The sequence below is a fragment of the Choloepus didactylus genome, chromosome 17 (assembly GCF_015220235.1).
Source record: "Choloepus didactylus isolate mChoDid1 chromosome 17, mChoDid1.pri, whole genome shotgun sequence".
Classification (NCBI taxonomy): domain Eukaryota; kingdom Metazoa; phylum Chordata; class Mammalia; order Pilosa; family Megalonychidae; genus Choloepus; species Choloepus didactylus.
In genome coordinates, this window is record NC_051323.1 from 62,803,607 (window position 1) to 62,823,979 (window position 20,373).

Consider the following 20,373-nt stretch of genomic DNA (forward strand, 5'->3'; position numbering starts at 1 on the left):
AAAAAAATTGAATTTATTCAAAGCACATTCTATGACCACAATGGAATACAAATAGAAGTCAATAACCATCAGAGACTTAGAAAATTCACAAACACCTGGCGGTTAAAAATGAGGGGGAGATGAAAACATTCCCGGATAATCAAAAGCTGAGGGACTTCATCACCAGTAGATCAGGCCTATAGGAAATGCTAAAGGGAATTGTGCAGGCTGAAAGGAAGGGACACTAAATAATTGACTGAAACCACATGAAGAAATAAAGATTTCCGTAAAGATCACATGGTAAATATAAATACCAATACTACTGTATTTTTGATTTGTAACTCCACTATTTACTTCCTACAGGATCTAAAATACATAAACTGTAATGTTAAATCAGTGGTTTTGGACTCAATGTAAAATATATAATTTTTGACAAGAACTACATAAAGGTGGGGGAATAGAGGAGTATAGGGACATAGTTTATGTGTCCTATTGAAGTTAAGTTGGTATCAAAGAAAAACAAGATTGTTATAGATTTAAAAGGTTAAATTTAAGCCCCACAGTAAACACAAAGAAAGTATCAGAGAATATGACCATAGAGATGAAAAGTAGAGTATGGGTTATGAGAAGTGGGGGAAGGGGCAATGGGGAGTTAAGAAATGAGTGTAGGGTTTCTGTTTGGGGTGAAGGGAAATTTCTAGTAATGGACGGTGGGAAGGTGAAGGCATTGCAACATTCTAAATGTGATTAATCCCACTAATGGAATGCTAGGGAGGGTTGGAATGGGAAGATTTAGGCTGTATATATGTTTCCACAATTGGAAAAAAAAAAAAAAAAAAGACAGTCTAAATAGATAATGACAATTAAATGCTAAGGATGATCCTGGATGGGATCTGAGGATGGAGGAGAGGAGGCTCAAAGGGACACAGTTGGGACATAAGAAAAAAAAGGAAATATAGAATGTAAGCTTTGTATCAATGTTGAATTTCTTGAACTTCTTAGCTGTGCTTAATGGGATTGCATAAAAGAATGTTCTTGTTCTTGTTCGTGGGAAGTGTATATGTGAATTATATTGTTGGTTCAAGGGTGTGTGCAGCTTGCTTTCATATGTTCAGAAGACAGAGCAATAGATGATGGATGATAGGAAGGGAGGGAGGGAGGAAAAAAAGAAATGGTGTGACAGGATGTTAAAGTTGGTGGATCGGGGTATCCGGGGAGGGGGGTCGGGGTATGCTGGAGTTCTGTGTATGAAGTTTGTATTGTTTTTGCAACTGTTCCTGTAAGTTTGAATTTATTTTAAAAAAAAAAAAAAGTTTGGTAGAATTTGCCAGGGAAGACATTTGGTCCTGGACTTTTCTTTGTGGGAAGTATTTTGATCATTATTTCAATCTCTTTACTTGTTATAGGTCTCTTCAGATTGTCTATTTCTTTTGAGTCAATTTCAGTAGTTTTTGTCTGTCTAGAAATTTGTCCATTTCATCTAGGTTGTCTAATTTTTTGGTATACAATTTTATAAATTATTCCATTATAATCTTTTTATTTCTATAAGGGCACTCACTAATCATGTCCCCTCTTTAATCCTGATTTTAGTCATTTGAGTCTTTATTTCTTTCTTGATCAGTCTAGTTTAAAGTTTGTAAATTTTGTTAATCTTTACAGAGAAATAACTTTTGGTTTCACTGATTTTCTCTATTGTTTTCTATTCTCTATTTCATTTAGTTTTTTTTTTTTTTTTCATTTGAGAATTTGTAGGTTTACAGGAAGATCACACATAATAAACGGAGTCCTCACATCCCCACATACCTTACCTCACACACACACACACGCAGTTTTCCCTTTATTAACACTTTGCATTAGTATGGTACCTTTGCTATAATTGTTGTGAGATATTATTATAATTGTACAACTATTAACTATAATCCATAGTTTACATTAGAGTTCACTGCTTGTATTGTACAGTCTTGTTTTTTTAAACTGTTTTATTCTAGCAACATATATACAAGCTAAAACTTTCCCTTCTAGCCACATTAAAATCTACAATTCAGTGGTGTTAATTACTCTCAGAATAGCATGCTACTGTCACCACCATCTATTACCAAAAATTTTCCATCACCCCAAACAGAAACTCTACCAATTAAACATTAAGTCCCCGTTCCCATATTCACCCCAGTCCCTGGTAACCTGTTTTCTAGTTTCTCACTCTAGGAATTTGCTTACTCTAATTATTTTATATCAGGGAGATCATGCAGTATTTGGCCATTTGTGTTGGGCTTATTTTATGCAACAGGATATCTAAGTTTCATCTATATTATAATCTGTTGATGGACACTTGAACAATTGTGAATAATGTTTCTGTGAACATTAGTGTGCAAATACCTGTTTAAGTCCCTGCTTTCAATTCTTTTGGGTGTATCTCTGGAAGTAAGATTGTCAAGTCATATGGTAATTTTATACTTAATATTATGAGGACCACCAAACTGCTATCCACAGTAGCTGCACCATTTTACATATCCACCAAAAATGAATGAGTGTTGCTCCTTCTCCACATCTTCTCGACATTTGTTACTTCCATTTTTTAATAGTAGCCCCATTCTAGTGGGTATCAGATAGTATTTCATTGTGGTTTTGATTTGCCATTTCCCTGATGGCTAATGACTTTGAGCATCTTTTCATGTGCTTTTTGGTCATTTGTAGATCTTCTTTGAGGGAACATCTATTCAAGTCTTTGCTTATATTACATTGGTTGTTTGTCTTGTTGTTGTTGAGTTGCAGGATTCTTTATATATTCTGGATGCTAAACCCTTATCAGATATGTGGTTTCCAAATATTTTCTCTCATTTGTATGTTGCCTTTTTACTTTCATGATAAAGTCCTTTGATGCACAACAGTTTATGAAGTCCCTTTAAAAATTTTTTTTCTTTTGTTGCTCATGCTTTTGGTATAAAGTCTAAGAAACCATTGCCTAACACATGGTCCTGAAGTTGGTTCCCTACATTTTCTTTTAGAGTTCTTATATTTAGGTCTTTGATCCATTTTGAGTTAATTTTTATACATGGAGTAAGGTAGGGGTTCACTTTCATTCTTTTACATATGGCTATCCAGTTCTCCTATCAATATTTTTTTAAATTCAGTTTTATTGAGATATATTCACATACTATACAATCATCCGTGGTGTATAATCAACTGTTCAAAGTACCATCATATAGTTGTGCATTCATCATTCCAATCTATTTTTTGAACATTTTCTTTATACCAGAAAGAATAAAAATAAGAATAAACAGTAAAAGTAAAAAAGAACACCCAAATCACCCCCCCCATCCCACCCTATTTTTCATTTAGTTTTTGTCCCCATTTTTCTACTCATCCATCCATACACTGGATAACAGGACTGTGAGCCACGGTTTTCACAATCACACTGTCTCCCTTGTAAGCTACATTGTTATACAATTGTCTTCAAGAATCAAGGCTACTGGGTTGCAGTTTGATAGTTTCAGGTATTCACTTCTAGCTATTCCAATGCATTAAAACCTAAAAAGGGTTATCTATATAGTGCATAAGAATGCCCACCAGAGTGACCTCTCAACTCCATTTGAGATCTCTCAGCACTGAAACTTTATTTCATTTCGCATCCCCCTTTTGGTCAAGAAGATGTTCTCAATCCCACAATGCCAGGTCCAGATTCATCCTCAGAAGTCATATTTTGCATTGCCAAGGAACTTTACACCCTTGGGAATCAGGTCTCACATAGGATGGAGGGCAGTGAGTTCACCTGCTGAGTTGGCTTAGCTAGAGAGAGAGGGCCACATCTGAGCAACAAAGAGGTACTCAGGGGGAGACTCTTAGGCACAATTATAAGCAGGTTTAGCCTCTCTTTTCCTAGCACCATTTTTTGAAGAGACTATTCTTTCCCAATTGAGTGGACTTGGTACCCTTGTCAAAAATTAATTGGCCATAGATGTGAGGGCTGATTTCTGAACTCTCAATTTGATTCCATTGGTCTATATGTCTGTTCTTCTGCCTGATCCATGCTGTTTTGATTGCTGTAGGTTTGTAATAAGTTTTAAAATCAGGAAGTGTGGCTCTTCCAACTTCATTCTTTTTCAAGATGTTTTTGGCTATCTGTGACCCCTTACCCATATAAATTTGATGATTGGCTTTTCCATTCTGCAAAGTAGGCTGTTGGAATTTTGATTGGGATTCCATGGAATCTATAAATTGCTTTGGGTAGAATTGACATCTCAACAATTCTTAGTGTTCAATCCATGAACACTGAATGTCTTTCCATTTATTTAGATCTTCTTTGATTGATTTTAGTTTTCCATGTATGAGTTCTTTACATCCTTGGTTATATATATTCCTACATATTTGATTCTTTTAGTTGCTACTGTAAATTGATTTTTTTTATTTCACCTTCAGATTGATCATTACTAGTTTGTAGAAATAGCACTGAGTTTTGTGTGTTGATCTTCTACCCTGCCACTTTGCTGAATTCATTTATTAGCTCTAATAGCTTTGTCATGGATTTTTATGGATTTTCTCTATATAGGATTATAGAGATATGGAAATTTTTACTTCTTTATTTCCAATTTGGATGCCTTTTATTTCTTTTTATTGCCTAAGTGCTCTGCTGGCTATAACTCCTAGTACAATGCTGAATAACAGTGGTGACAGTGGGCATCTTTATTTTGTCCCTAATCTTAGAGGGAAAGTTTCATTCTTTCACCATTAAGATGTTAGTGGTGGGCTTTTCATATATACCTTTTTTATCATATTGAGGAAGTTTCCCTCTGTTCCTAGTTTTCTAAGTATTTTTATCATGAAAGGATGCTGGATTTTGTCAAATGCCTTTTCTGCATCAGTTGAGAAGATCATGTGTTTTTTTTCCCCCTTCATTCTGTTAATGTGGCATATTAAATTAATTGATTTTCCTATGTTGAACCACCCTGGAATACCTGGGACAAATCCCACCTGATCATGGTATATAATTCTTTTCATGTGCTGTTGGATTCAGTTTGCTAGTATTTTGTTGAGGATTTTTGCATCTATATTCATAATGGATATTGATCTGTGATTTTCTTTGCTTGTAATGTCTTCATCTGACTTTGGTATTAGGGTGATGTTGGCCTCATAGAAACAGTTAGGGAGTATTCCCTCCTCTTCAAATTTTTGGAAGAATTTGATTAGGGTTGGTGCTAATTCTTCTTGGAAAGTTTAATTCACCTTGAAGTCTCTGCCTTGGTTTCCCAGTTCTCTTTATTTCCTTCTACTCATGAAGGCTCAAGGGCCATGTGCATTTCATAGCTCTCCCAGTGCAGGGGCAGTCCACAGACCAAAGATTTCACAGTATACGGAGAAGACAACCATCAGCTAGCATATAGCATTCCACATTTATCTTAACATGTTTTTAAGGAAACAGTGCTGTGAAAAGCAGACCTAGGTCTGTTTAGTGTCCAGGCCTATTACTCATAGCATGGACTTATGTAGCAACCTCTCCAGTTTAAGAAATAAAACAATAGTATACAGGTAAAATCCTCTGTGAATCCCTCCACAGTTGCCTTCCCTCTCTAACCCTCTAGGTAACCATTATGCTGAATTTGGAATACATCATTTCCTTGCATTTTTTCATACTTTTGCTATACATACAGTGGTATGCTGGAACCAGCTCTTGTACTCAGTTTCAGGAATTTGGCAAGGTGTTTGTTAAACCATTGGTAGCTTGGAAATTGGCTATGATCAGAGTATTTATGCCATGGAAATGGGCAAAAAAAAATTGCAAATCAAGGCTTTCTTTTTATAATCCTGAGAACCAAACATTTACCATCACACTATATATATATAAACCCTAGGCATATAAGTTATCAGTTATCTATTGCTGATTAATAAACTGCCCCAAAATTTACTATCTTAGAATAATGGTAATTTGTTTTGCTTATGAATCTTCTGTTTGAGCAGGGGTTTGATGTAGACAGCTCGTCTTTATGACAATGCTGTATCAGCTGAGGGAGCTTGATTTGGGACTGAAGGATCACTTTTAAGATGGTTCACTCCAGGGCTGTTAGGGTGGTATTGGCTTCTGGAGCATGACCGAGGTTATTGGACAAGGGTCTTCTCTATATGAGCCTCTCCAGAGGCTATTGGGCTTCCTTACAACAGGGTGGCTGGGTTCCAAGAACAAGCATCCCAAGAAATAAGGCAAAAGCATATGATACACTTATGGCCCACCTCAAAAGTTATATGTTACTTGCTCACTACTCTGTTGGTCAAGGCAGTCACAAAGGCTTGCTCAGTTTCAAGGGGAAGGGACACAAACTTGATAAGGTTCTACAGAGCATGAAGTCTAGGAGGCATTGTGCAGACATCCTTGAAAGATAGTAACTGTCACAGTATCATACTGTAGGTATTTTTCTACAACTTACTCTTTGTGAGGTTATTCCTATTGATATGTATGAGTTTTAGTTCATTCACTTATACTTATTTGTCCCATTGTATGAATATACCTATTTATTGTTTCATTTTCTAATTTATAGACATTTATGTTCTTTCCCCTTTTTGCTATTATTTATAAAGTTGCTATAAAGATTCTTGGCTCTTGGCACACATATTTTAGAATTTCCCTAGGAGTAGAGTTGCTGCATTGTACACTCATCTACAACTTTATCAGGTATTTACCAAATTGCTTTCCAACATGTTATCTCCCCAGATGAGGATGAGAGTTACGTTTGCCCCATATTCTGTTCAATATCTTGTATTGTCATACTTTTAAAACTTTGCCAATCTTATGAGTTTGAAATGATATCTTATTGAGGTTTTCCTGCTTATAAGTAATGCTGTGCATTTTACATATGCTTATTAAGCAGTTACTTTTTTTCTTCAGTGAATTACCTATTCATAAAATTTGCACATTTCTTTTTCTATTATGCTGTTTGTTTTTTCTTTATTAATTTGGATAAGTTCATTAAATATATATCCTTTTGCAATTATATATGTTACAATTGTAATATTCAAATTTGTCAGTTTATTTTTTCTTCTTTTTTTTTTGCATTTTCTTCATTTTGTTTGTTTTCTTTTCCTATTGTTGTTTTTTTTTTTGTATTAGTTTATTTTTAAGGTCTCTTTTTGGCATTGAAATATGATATATTTATTCCCATTCTTTCCTTTTTCCACCTGTCCTCTAATCCTGTTCTAAGGAATACTCTTATCAAGTTTCCAAAGTCATTAACCCATTTAATTTTAACATAGTTAAAGAATTTCTGAGTCTTTGGATAAATAAGTGCTGAATTTAAATTAAGTATAATTTATTAATCATTTTATGTCCCTTTTCCTGTGTCTTGTTTAAAAATCTATTCTTATCACCAGGTCATAACAATATTCTTCTATGTTATCTTTAAAAGTCTTACTTTTAAATTTGATCACTTATGCCGCTGTCTTAGTTTCCTAGGGCAGCCATAACAAAGTGCTGCAAACTGAGTGGCTTAAAACAACAGAAATTTATTGTTTCACTGTCTGGAGGCTCGAAGTCCAAGATCAAGGTGTTGGGAGAGCCATCCTTCCTCTTCTAAAGTCTGTTGGAAAGAATCTGTGCCATGCCTCTCTCCTAGCTCCTGGAGGCAGCTTGCCAGCAATTCGTGGCTTTCTCTACCTCAAATGTCACATGGCGTGCTCCTATCGTCTGTCTGTGTGCAATTTCCTCTTCTTATAAGGACACCAATATGACCTCATCTGACTTGTCTAATTCCATCTGTAATGACCCCATTTCCAAATAAGTTTACATTTGGAGGTACTCAGGATTAGAACTTCAACAGATCTTTTTGGAGGACAAATTCAACCCGTAACTCCTTGGAATTTGTTTTTACAGGTGACCCGAGGCAAGAACTCAAATGTTATTTATATTTTTATATATATAACCAATTGTTCTAGCACCCTTCATTGAAAATACTGACTTTCCCTACTGATCTGCAGTGCTCCTCTGTCATAGAACAATTCTCCACATACACATGAGTCTTTTTTTCTGGGCTCTTAATTCTGCTCCATTCTACACAGTCTTGATGATTATAGTTCCAATTAAATCCTACATTGTAGGACAAGTACCCCCAACTTCTCTTTCTTCTTCAAACTTGTCTTGGCCCTTCTTTGGAGAAATGACCGATTATATAACTAGGTCAGGAAATAGACAACTTGAGCCTAGAACACGTGTGAGGTAATACCAGAAAGCAAGGCTGCTAACAAAGACTACTGAGGTATGCCAAAATATCTGTGAACAATTGAAAGAATAAATAGTGGTAAGTTAATGCAAAGGATGTTATACAGAATTTTAAAAATTAACTTCAGCTACATTCAACAATATGGATGAATCTCACAAGGATTCATTGAGACAAAGCAGCCAGATTCCCAAAAAATATATGCTGAATTATTTCATCCATATGTACTAATTTTTTCCCTTTGTAAATCAAACAAAACTAATTTATAGTGTTAGAAAGCAGGATAGTAGATATCTTCAAGAAGGAAAAAGGGGGTAACCTTGGGGAAAGGGGCTTGAGGGGGGCTTCTTGGGTCTTGGCAATACTATACTTTAGGACTAGATGCTGTTTACATGGGTATTCACTTTGTCATCATTCATTTACCTGCAAACTTAGGTTTTGTATTCTTTTCTTGTATGTGTTAGTATATCTCACAAAAATGACATTAAAAAAATAATGAATTCTTATTGTAAAAAAAAAAAGTTACTCAAAGTCCAAAATTTTATACCAGAAGGTAAAAGTCTCTGAAATTTTCTTTCTCAAAAAAGATTATTATTTATTATATAATCTCAGGCTCTTAATTGCTCACTAAATATATGGAGAGTTGAATCCTAAGCTTAACCCCCACCCCCCACCCCAACCCAAGACCTAACTCAAATGCCATTCCATCAGGAAATTTCCTCATCCAGTGCATCCTATCAAGCAGAAGTCATCTATGATTCTTTTGGCTTCCTACAACTCTCTATGGCCTCATCACATCTATCTTACCTTATAGAGGAGGAGGTATAGTGTGGTGGTTCAGAGCAATGGCTTTGGAGCCAGACTGCCCACGTTCAAACTTCGGCTCTACTAGTTACTAGCTTGTTGACTGTGAGCAAGTCATCTAATTTCTTTGGGCCTCAGTTTCTTCATCTGTAAAATGGGCAGGAGAATAACACTTACCTAGGGCAGCTCCAGGTTCCATAAGGTCTGAGCCTTATTTGATTTTGGTGTCCTTCTAATAAAATGAATACAAGATTACCAATACAAAATAAAGTACAGAAGTGAATTTTTTTAGGATAAGAATGTAAATCACAATTACAAATTTTCAAAGGCTGAAAAATACCAAAAATGTAAAAAGAATCTGGGAAAATAACATTTGTATAAATTAACTACCTGATGCACCTCTGTAATAGTTTTTCTCTGTAGTGTTTGAATATATCCTCTTGGACAGGCTCTTCTTGTGGTGATGATTTTGTACTGTTTTATTCCATGGAGAGAATAGGAAGATAATTCAATTGCATCTTTGTCACCATTGGTGAAGGTTTGTTTTTTATTACTGGAAGTTTGGAAAGCATCCCTGTCACAAAGCAGAGAGGAGTGTGGTGGATGATGCTAATGGGTGAGTGACTCCTCCAAAAGTGCATTCAGCCTCTTTCTCCCTCTTGCTCTCTCCTCTTTAAGATCTACTATAATGGAAAAAAAGAAAAAGAAATCACTATTGAGCCTTTCTCCATGTGAAAATGTATCATGGGACCTTGGCAGGTGGAGCGTTGGTTGTTAGGACCATCAAGTAAAAATGTTTTATGAGAAAAACTAGCCAATTACTGATACTTAAAGGTGAAGGTGCCCTTCCTACCACTCAGCGGTCCCTGTGCACCTCTGTGGGGCTTGCCCGATGGCATCCCTTGCAAACAATAGCTGACTGCACATGGCAGGCAAGGCTCTGTGCTCCCCAGGACACCAGTGTTGCAGGACAGCAAGCATGGGCCCCTCACTTGGAAGCAGGGGGATTTTCCCAGAGCTCCTTGGTCCCCAAGTGCACCCTCTTATCACTGACCCAAAGAGAAAAGTTCACAAGCTTTTATATGTGATCACATTCCTAATATTCTCTACTCCCACCCCAGCCTTCCTGAACGTATCAATTGTAGTTAAGAGAGCCTACACAGCCCTGAAGGAAGGATGAGTATTTAAACCAATATTGTGTACTCTCAACTTAGGTCTAAGAAGTTTACAACCAAATTTTTAGAGATGAAGTAGTGCAAATGTAGAAGGAAGTCTACATTCCATGAGAGCAGTAAGGTACAGCAAAATAGCATGTTAAATTGGAAAGATTCAAACAAACTTCTAACCATAAAAAAAAGTTGGGTTTCTAGGTCTGTCACTTAAGAATGGCCCAGCAGCAACAGAAGTATTTGTAGTTTTGCCAGTCAGTAATTTTCATGTGCCCTCTTGCAGCCAAGATATTGGTCTTTTGACTGCTCTCCATCAAAAAGAATCAGGACTTACTGGGATTATAATTGTGGTAGTTTGAAGCTGTTATGTACCCCAGAAAAGGCCATGTTCTTTTAATCTATTCCTGTGGGTGCAGGCCTATTAAAGGTGGGATTTTTTGATAGGTTATTTCAATTAAAATGTGACCTGCCTCACCCAGGGTGGGTTGATCACCTTGCTGGAGTCCTTTATAAGAGGGTAGAACATATACAGAAGCTAAGAGATGAAATTAAGAAAAGCTCACAGAGAAAAGCCAAAGAGACGCTAAGAGAGGACTCACAGAAAACAGAGGAGGCCACTGAAGCTAGAAGCTGAAAGCAAATAAACCCAGGAGAGAAGGACCAGCAGATGCAGGCCATGTGCCTTCCCAAGTGACAGAGGTGTCCTGGATGCTGACAGCCTGTCTTCAGAGTCCATCAACCTGTTGATGCTTTGAGTTGGACATTTTCATGGCCTAAGTTCTGTAAATTGTAAATTAATAAATCCCCTTTGTAAAAGTCAACCCATTTCTGGTTTATTGCATTCTGGCAATTTTAGCAAACCAAAACAGTAAATGGTAGGTGATTCCATGACATGGGTCAGAAAAATAATGTCAATAGGTCTATAACATTCTGCTATTACCAGAAAACAAAGATGCTTCTAAAAATTTCAGGTTTAGTGTTGAAAGAATGAAGATACCACCTTAAAGGATTAGTTGTAACAATTTTGGAATTGATAAAAATGATCATTTCAATAGTGAGTATAATAATTATTGTTAACTGGAACCTCTAGTATTAAGTCTGTGAATAGGCTGTGGGCTCACAGTGATATTCAAAAGCAAGAGTTCACACAAAGTAGGGACTTCTGCTTCCAGCAATATGATAGACGTGATTATTAAAAACAAAACAAAACAAGAAAACCCACAGAACTTCCTGCTACAGAACGCAAAAACATAACAAAACAAAACAAAACAAAAAAACATGTTGGCTAATACACAAAATCCTTACAGTTAAATTCACAAGAAAGTAAGGAAAATCTTCATTTTGCTGCCAGAATGAAGAGGAAATAGGAATTCAAAATGGTAAGTGATTCACTGAAGCCCCAGCATCCTAGAGGGAATTTGATGCTGCAAGCTGGAGATCTTAACTGCTGATCTGGAGAACAGGAGACAAGGTCTTGAGCACACATAAGTTCAGGAAGTTGCCTGCATAAATCCAGTTACCCCAAAGGTTTTCACCCTTAGTTGAAAGCAATATATATATATATATTTTATATCCACCTTCAGAAGAAGACAAATAATTTGCCAGTCTTAGCTTTGGTTCTGCCTGAAAAACAAAGGTCTTCCCTAAGGATGTGTAATAACAACCATCTCTTTAAATATGTCTGGGGTTTGACTTTATATTTCCTCGATGGAACAGGGACTCCCAAACCAGGAATGTAACTTAGCATGGTCTTGGGCAAGTAGGAGAATGGGGTACCTGTGGTAGGTAGAATAATGGTACCCTAAAGATGCCCATGTCCTTATCCTTGGGACCTGTGAATATGTTATGTTGTATGGCAAGGGGGGATTAAGGCTGTGGATGGAATTAAGTTTGCAAATCAGCTGACTTTAAAATAGGGAAATTATCCCAGATTATCCAGTTGGGTCCAATGTAATCACAAGGGTCCCTGAATGTGGAAGACAGAGGCAGGAGAGTCAGTGTCAGAGTGATGCAGTGTTAGAGAAAGACTCGATTGATCATTACTGACTTTGAATATAGCAGGAGCATGAGCCAAGGAATTTGGGGAGCCTCTAGAAGCTGGAAAATGCAAGAAAATGAATTGTCTCCAGAGGCTTCAGAAAGGAATGCAGCACTGCTGACATCTTGATTTTAGCCCAGTGAGACCCATTTCAGATTTCTGGCATCCAGAACTATAAGAGAATAAATTTGTATTGTTTTAAGCCACTAAATTTACGGCAATTTGACGTAGCAGTAATAGGAAGCTAGTACAGTACCTGAGAGAACAGAAAGTAAATCCCTTCTGAGGGAGCATATTCCCAATCCATAACCTGTGACCTTCAGGGCTCGCAGACTTAGGTCAGCCAAAGTGAATTCACAGTCCAAAATTACTAAACAAATGAAGACTAAAGCATCAAGAGAAAAAGCTGGCAAAGCAACAACAGGAGAATTTGAACCACAAAGATTTCAGCTATCATAATTATCAATTTCAGAATATAAAATAACTTATTTATAATCAATGAGTTTTTTTTTTTTTTTTTTATCAATGAGTTTTTAAAAATAAAGAGATTGAAACCTACTGAGTCAGGAAAAAGAGACCATCTAAAACAGTTCTATTTGAAAAAGATTACAAAATAAATGAAAAAATATGATTATATATTGAATAAAAACTCGGTGGATATGTGAATATGCTAAACAACAGATTAGACACAGATTAGGAGAAAATTAGTGAACTAGAAGATAGATTTGGAGGTATTAGATAGAAATAGCACACATAGACAAGAATATGGAAAATATGAAAGGGAAATTAAAAGACAAGAGGAAGATTGAGAAGGTCTAACAGACGTTCCCTCAGATTTCCAGAAAGAGATAATAGAGAGAATGGGGGGTTGGGGAGGGAGTTAAATGGGATTATTCAAAGAGATAATGGCTAAGAATTATCCAGAATTGATGAAAGACACAAACCCTCAGATTAAGGAAGCGTAATAATCTCAAGAAAAATAAATAAGAAATTCATACCTGGATGCATCATAGGGAAACTGCAGATCACTAAAGATGAAAATAATATCTTAAAAGCAGCCAGAGTACAGAGACAAATTACTTAAGAAAGAATAACAATTAGACTGACAGTAGACCTCTCAAGATGAAGCCAGCGGACAGTAAATAATATACTCAAAGAACTGAGAGAACATAACTCTCAGCCTAGAATTATATACCCGACTATCCCCCGTTCAAGAATGAGAGTGTACCATATGACCCAGCAATCCCACTTCTAGGTATAGATTGCCTAAAAACTGACAGCAGGATTTCAAACAGATATTTGCACACCATTGTTCATATCATCATTATTCACAAAAACCAAAAGGCAGAAGCAACCCAAATGTCAACCCACAGATGAATGGATAAAGAAAATGTAGTATATACCTATGATGGAATATTATTCAGCCACAAAAAGGAATGAAGTTCTGATACATGCTACAACATGATTGAACCTTGAAGACATCATGTTGCATGAAATAAGTCAGACTCAAAAGGACAGATATTGTTTGATTCCACTTATATGAAATAACTAGAGTATACAAACTTAAAGTTGAGTACTTTCTCGAGGGAACGGTGAGTTAATGCACAATGGCTGCAGGGTTTCTGTTTGGGGTGAAGGAAAATTTTGGTAATTAATAGTGGTGAGGGGAGCACAACACTGTAAATATGATTAATCCTACTGAATTGTATGCTTGGGAGTGGTTGAGACAGGAAATTTTATGTTGTATATATGTTTCCACAATTGAAAAAGAAAGAGCAACACCGAAGAGACAATGACAATTAAATGTAATGCATGTTCCTGGTCTCACACGCTTTGGAGTCATGCAGACTTCGATTGGAATCGCAGCTCCACCACTTACTAGCTAGCTGACCTGAAGCAAGCCCTCAAGTCCTGGCCTTGGTTTTCCCATCTGTAAAATGGAAATGATAAAACCTATTTCACAGAATCGTCATGAGCATTGTGTTACAAACTTCATTGTTTCCCAAAGGTTATTTGTGTCACTGGTGTTTATCAAATAACATGGTATAGACCACAAACATTTTTTTTTATTTTGAATAAATACTTATTTTCATGTGTATTTGAAAATGCTGGTTTTCCTTTTTATAGCAAAGATAAAGCGTCCTTTTAGCACAAAGGTATTTAAGTAGAAAAAAATGTGATTTGATTTAAAGGAAAGTAATAGTTCGGGTGTCAGGAAGAAGGGCGGAAATTGTCAAGGTGGTGCACAAGTGACTGAAATTTGGGAACCAGTGGTGCAGGGTGTGTCACATGCCCCTTAGACTGTAAGCTCCATGAGGGCAGGGTCTCCGTCTGTCCTGTTACCATTCTAGGTCGGCATCACAGCTTAGCACAGGCCTGAGATGGGACAGGAGCCAAACACAATCTTGCAATTTAATTGATTGCCAGGAATTGATGTGTAGCAGGCAGTGCAGCAAAGGTGAGGTCTCATTCTTGACTCTTTGCCAGTCAGATCCCCTGGGAAATATCCAGGTTTTTTCTAGTTTATCCTGGAACCAGATGTTAAAGCTGCATTTGCCTTCCAGAGTCTGGTTTCCCCATTGGTCAAGAGCAGCTTGCACATTTAGCCCCATTTCTGGCCTTCTCCTGGGCACAAGACTTTGGGAAAAATTTTTTAAATAATAATAGTAAAATTTGAAGGCTGCTTTTCTAGCAGGATCAGTGAAGTTAAAGGTAGTTTAGCATGGTCATGTAGCTTTTAGTAGCCTAGTAACAAAAATGGTTAATGATTACACAGCAACCTGCGAAAGGCACCCTCTGTATCATGTATTCTACCTTCCGATAGTCCCAATTCGCGAGGATCCAGTCATCACCCCTGTTTTGCAGAAGAGAAAAAAATAGCCTCGGAAAGATGAAGCTACCTGCCCAGAGTCACTACATTACTCTGCCCCACTCCCCTTCATAAAGGAATAAATGAGATGTGGAATTGTATGAGCGCTTGGTAAACTCTGGCGTGTCAGGAATTGTAAGAAAGGAATAAGTTTCGTTTTCACATAGAGACAGCATGGAATAAGGGAAATGGAGGCAAAACCAGTTTAAACAAGCCCCAGACAAAGAGAAGAGAGAATCTGCCTGATGTAAAGAGACATGAGGTAGTATCAGAGGCGGGAACTCACAGCAAAAAAATAAAAATTTGGGGGGGGGCATTGGCTAATCAGTTCAAAATCTCAATAATGAGCTAGTTGGCTCTCTGGGATTGGCTGTACAAATTAAAATCTCAAAAGATGAATTAGTTAGTGTTCTCGGATAGGCTGTAACCTCTGTAGTACCCAGTCAATGGGGAAACAGGGGAGGGACTTGCGAATTAGGAGTAGGAGATTTAAACATCGCCATTCTCTTCCTCTGGCGCGCCAGCCTTCCGCGTGTTTGGCTGGACGCCCCATCTTGCAAGATCGTAAATAAATTCTTTTCTCCTCCAGAACCGAGAGAGCGTTTATTCCCTTACAGGTACCACTTTATTTCCGACAGGAATGTAAAGCTTTATTATGCTGTGAGGACTGGTATAACTTCTGTAGCTGATACGTCTCCTCACCAGCTAAGGCATAAGATAAGGTCAGATTTCTTTTAACAGTCACACCGCAACTACCCCGAGGCCCGGCTTTCCCAGGGGTCCCTCTCGCCAAGTAATTTGTGGCTTCCCTATGGAAAGCACGTCTGTAGGTCCCACAAACCTGCACCAGGGTTGTGTTTTCCTCTCTTCCACCCTACCCCCACCCCCCACCCCCACCCCCCAGCTGCTTCCAGGCTCTCCATGTGACCCAGTGTGACCTCAGAGCATAATTCTTCAGGTTCCCTGTTATATCTGTCTGCTCCGAGCTTGGACGTGTTCTCTCTTCTTACTCCCCCAAAACAGAGCCTAGGCCAGGCTGACTGATGCACAGAACTGAGAATAACTCCCCTGCCCCTGGCAGTGTTGGTTCTTGGGCTCACAGGCCATGAGTGTTACCTGCTGGATGGAGCCCACCTTCCAGGCAGGGCCAGCTAACTGCTCCCTCCTTCCTCCTGGCTTGGCTCCCTCGGATTCCAGAAGTCCCCAGTCGCTCACACCACAGTGTGTCCCGCCCTCCAGGCCCCTGCCTGTTTGTTCTCTCCCCCACATGATTGAGAAGAGGGACAGCTGTTTCCTTTAAGGGAAACCCCAGCCCCACCAGCAGGGTGAAGCCAGAGGCAGAATCCCAAGAGTCAGCAATATATTTCCCAAAGTGGTGCGTGTGTGTGTGTGCACGCGTGCACTGACAGTCTCATAAAATGCACTTTTAGGAAAAACATTTGCTAAGTCTTCAAGGGCATGTGCTGGTTAAAGAGACACCCAATTCACCCTCCTAAACAGATCACATCTGCTTACTGCAACTGCATTTTAACCCATGGTGACCTGCGTTTCCACACAAAGCAGCAGATTGGTCATCTCTAACCCCCCCTCCACTTTTTCTTGGAATCCAAACAATCCATTTTAGTGATTCTCCCCAAACAAAATGAGTCTGTTGCAAAAGTAATCAGTGTCTTGATCCAAAATCTCATCACTGCCAGCAATCCCCAGATAACAGACTCTCCAGGGTTAAAAAACGTGCACCCAGGTGTCACTCCAGCCCTGCTCTTTTCCCTGCGGAGCTGCCTTCTCAGCAGCTGGACTCGGTGGGTCACCAGGGCTGGCACAGACGCGGCAGGAAATGCCAACTCCCGTGGCTCGCTGGTCACTACAGAGGGTGCTTGTGCTAACACAAAGTGCAAACAGGCGTTACCCGAAGCCAAAAAGAGCGGCCGGGAAGCCCCACAGTTGCAGCAAAGCGGGAATCCGGCCCCAGCCTCCCCGGCGGGTTGCATTTCACCACCAGAGGGCGGCGGACTCGCGCCTCGGGCGGCCTGGGACCTGCCGGGGACCCCGGGCTCGGGCCCGAAAGCGCCCGCCCCGCCTGACGCGTTTACACGCAGCGCCTCCCCGCTGCCCCCCAAGGCTGGCAGGCCCCCAAGTAGGGACACAAGTCTCGACTAAAACGCGATCTTTTCATGTGTGACCGCTTGGGCTTGTGTGCGTGGCCCCCTGGGTGAGGCAGGCAGGGCTCTCGTCCTGCTGAGGGAAAATGGCCTTAGGGGCAGGGCAGGCCTCAGGAAATGGCACTGACATGTGAATCTGCCGTCATTCAGCAGGACAGGCCGCTTCCTTCTCAGAGCTTCTCCACGCTTGACTCCCCTCCTCATCCCTTTTGCCCCTTACCACTTCACACTTAAGACGACTGTAAGTACCTTAATTCTTGGGGCCATTTCTCACTTAGACAATAATAAACGTTAGACCTCTGCTCTCCTTCAGCAGCGCCCAACTGCACATCATTTGCCCATGTTGATGTGGTTTACTGTTTGCAGCCTTCTGGTTCTCCACAGCCTGTTGATCAGACACCAGCTTCTGATACTGGTCTTTCAAGACCCTGTCCCTTTTGTCTGTCCAGCTGGACTCACACCTGGTCCTGTCTGCCCTCTGTCGTGTTCTGCACCCTGGAACTTTCCCCTGAGATGTCCTTTTGTGTGTTGCCGGTAGCAGATGGTCAACAAATACTGGTTTGGAACATCTTGACTCTTCTGCCCGCTGGACTGAACCCCTCCTCTTATCTAACCACATCTCAAGGCCCACCCTCAAAAAATTTACCCAACCTCAGTTTCCACATCTGTAAAATGGGGATTACACCTAATAGGGGTGCTCTGTGAGTCAAGGGAGAGCACATCTGCCAAGTATTTAGCACAGGGTTGATATATAATAAATTTTAGCTGTAACTCATGAACTTCAGCTGCTAGCACAACTCCTGAGCACCTCTCTCCCCACCCCCTCCATCTATCTCACTCCTTTCTATGACCTTTTTTTTTATTTTATTTTTTATTTTTATTTTTTTAATATTCATTTTGAGATATATTCACATTCCATGCAGTCATACAAAACAAATCGTACATTCGATTGTTCACAGTACTATTACATAGTTGTGCATTCACCACCAAAATCAATCCCTGACACCTTCATTAGCACACACACAAAAATAACAAGAATAATAATTAGAGTGAAAAAGAGCAATTGAAGTAAAAAAGAACACTGGGTGCCTTTCTTTGTTTGTTTTTTTCCTTCCCCCATTTTTCTACTCATCCATCCATAAACTAGACAAAGGGGAGTGTGGTCCTTATGGCTTTCCCAATCCCATTGTCACCCCTTACAAGCTACATTTTTTTTTTTAAACTTCATTTTATTGAGATATATTCACATACCACACAGTCATACAAAACAAATCGTACTTTCGATTGTTTACAGTACCATTACATAGTTGTACATTCATCACCTAAATCAATCCCTGACACCTTCATTAGCACACACACAAAAATAACAAGAATAATAATTAGAGTGAAAAAGAGCAATTGAAGTAAAAAAGAACACTGGGTACCTTTGTCTGTTTGTTTCCTTCCCCTATTTTTCTGCTCATCCATCCATAAACTAGACAAAGTGGAGTGTGGTCCTTATGGCTTTCCCAATCCCATTGTCACCCCTCATAAGCTACATTTTTATACAACTGTCTTCAAGATTCATGGGTTCTGGGTTGTAGTTTGATAGTTTCAGGTATCCACCACCAGCTACCCCAATTCTTTAGAACCTAAAAAGGGTTGTCTAAAGTGTGCGTAACAGTGCCCACCAGAGTGACCTCTCGGCTCGTTTTGGAATCTCTCTGCCACTGAAGCTTATTTCATTTCCTTTCACATCCCCCTTTTGGTCAAGAAGATGTTCTCCGTCCCATGATGCCAGGTCTACATTCCTCCCCGGGAGTCATATTCCACGTTGCCAGGGAGATTCACTCCCCTGGGTGTCTGATCCCACGTAGGGGGGAGGGCAGTGATTTCACCATTCAAGTTGGCTTAGCCAGAGAGAGAGGGCCACATCTGAGCAACAAAGAGGCATTCAGGAGGAGGCTCTTAGGCACAACCATAGGGAGGCCTAGCCTCTCCTTTGCACCAACCGTCTTCCCAAGGGTAAAACCTATGGTAGAGGGCTCAACCCACCAAACCACCAGTCCCCTATGTCTGTGGTCATGTTAGCAAACATGGAGGTGGGGTAGGCCAATACCCCTGCATTCTCCACAGGCTCCTCAAGGGGGCACTACATCTTTTTTTTTTTCCCTTGTTTTTCTTTCTTTTTTTTTTTTTTTTAACTTTCCCTTTTTTAAATCAACTGTATGAAAAAAAGTTAAAAAGAAAACAAACATACAATAAAAGAACATTTCAAAGAGACCATAACAAGGGAGTAAGAAAAAGACAACTAACCTAAGATAACTGCTTAACTTCCAACATGTTCCTACTTTACCCCAAGAAAGTTACATAATATAGCAACATTTCTGTGAACTTGTTCCTACTATATCCATCAGAAATTAACAGACCATAGTCATTCCTGGGCATCCCCAGAACGTTAAATAGCTTATCTGTTCTTCTTGGAATATTGTTCCCCCTTCCTTAATTGCTCTCTACTGCTAGTTCCCCTACATTCTACATTATAAACCATTTGTTTTACATTTTTCAAAGTTCACATTAGTGGTAGCATATAATATTTCTCTTTTTGTGCCTGGCTTATTTCGCTCAGCATTATGTCTTCAAGGTTCATCCATGTTGTCATATGTTTCACGAGATCGTTCCTTCTTACTGCCGCGTAGTATTCCATCGTGTGTATATACCACATTTTATTTATCCACTCATCTGTTGAAGGACATTTGGGTTGTTTCCAACTCTTGGCAATTGTGAATAATGCTGCTATGAACATTGGCGTGCAGATATCCGTTCGTGTCACTGCTTTCCGATCTTCCGGGTATATACCGAGAAGTGCAATCGCTGGATCGAATGGTAACTCTATATCTAGTTTTCTAAGGAACTGCCAGACTGACTTCCAGAGTGGCTGAACCATTATACAGTCCCACCAACAATGAATAAGAGTTCCAATTTCTCCACATCCCCTCCAGCATTTGTAGTTTCCTGTTTGTTTAATGGCAGCCATTCTAACCGGTGTTAGATGGTATCTCATTGTGGTCTTAATTTGCATCTCTCTAATAGCTAGTGAAGCTGAACATTTTTTCATGTGTTTCTTGGCCATTTGTATTTGCTCTTCAGAGAACTGTCTTTTCATATCTTTTGC

General features: G+C 39.2%; 1 long non-coding RNA gene across 1 annotated transcript in view; it reads right to left on the reverse strand.

The window, feature by feature from the left end:
• The window catches only part of LOC119512945, a 33,075-nt gene extending 23,879 nt beyond the window's left edge, over nt 1-9,196 (reverse strand). Inside the window, exon 1 of the long non-coding RNA XR_005212489.1 lies at nt 9,159-9,196. This is a non-coding gene — a long non-coding RNA (uncharacterized LOC119512945). The remainder of the gene's footprint in view (nt 1-9,158) is intronic.
• Nucleotides 9,197-20,373: the final 11,177 nt, after the last annotated feature.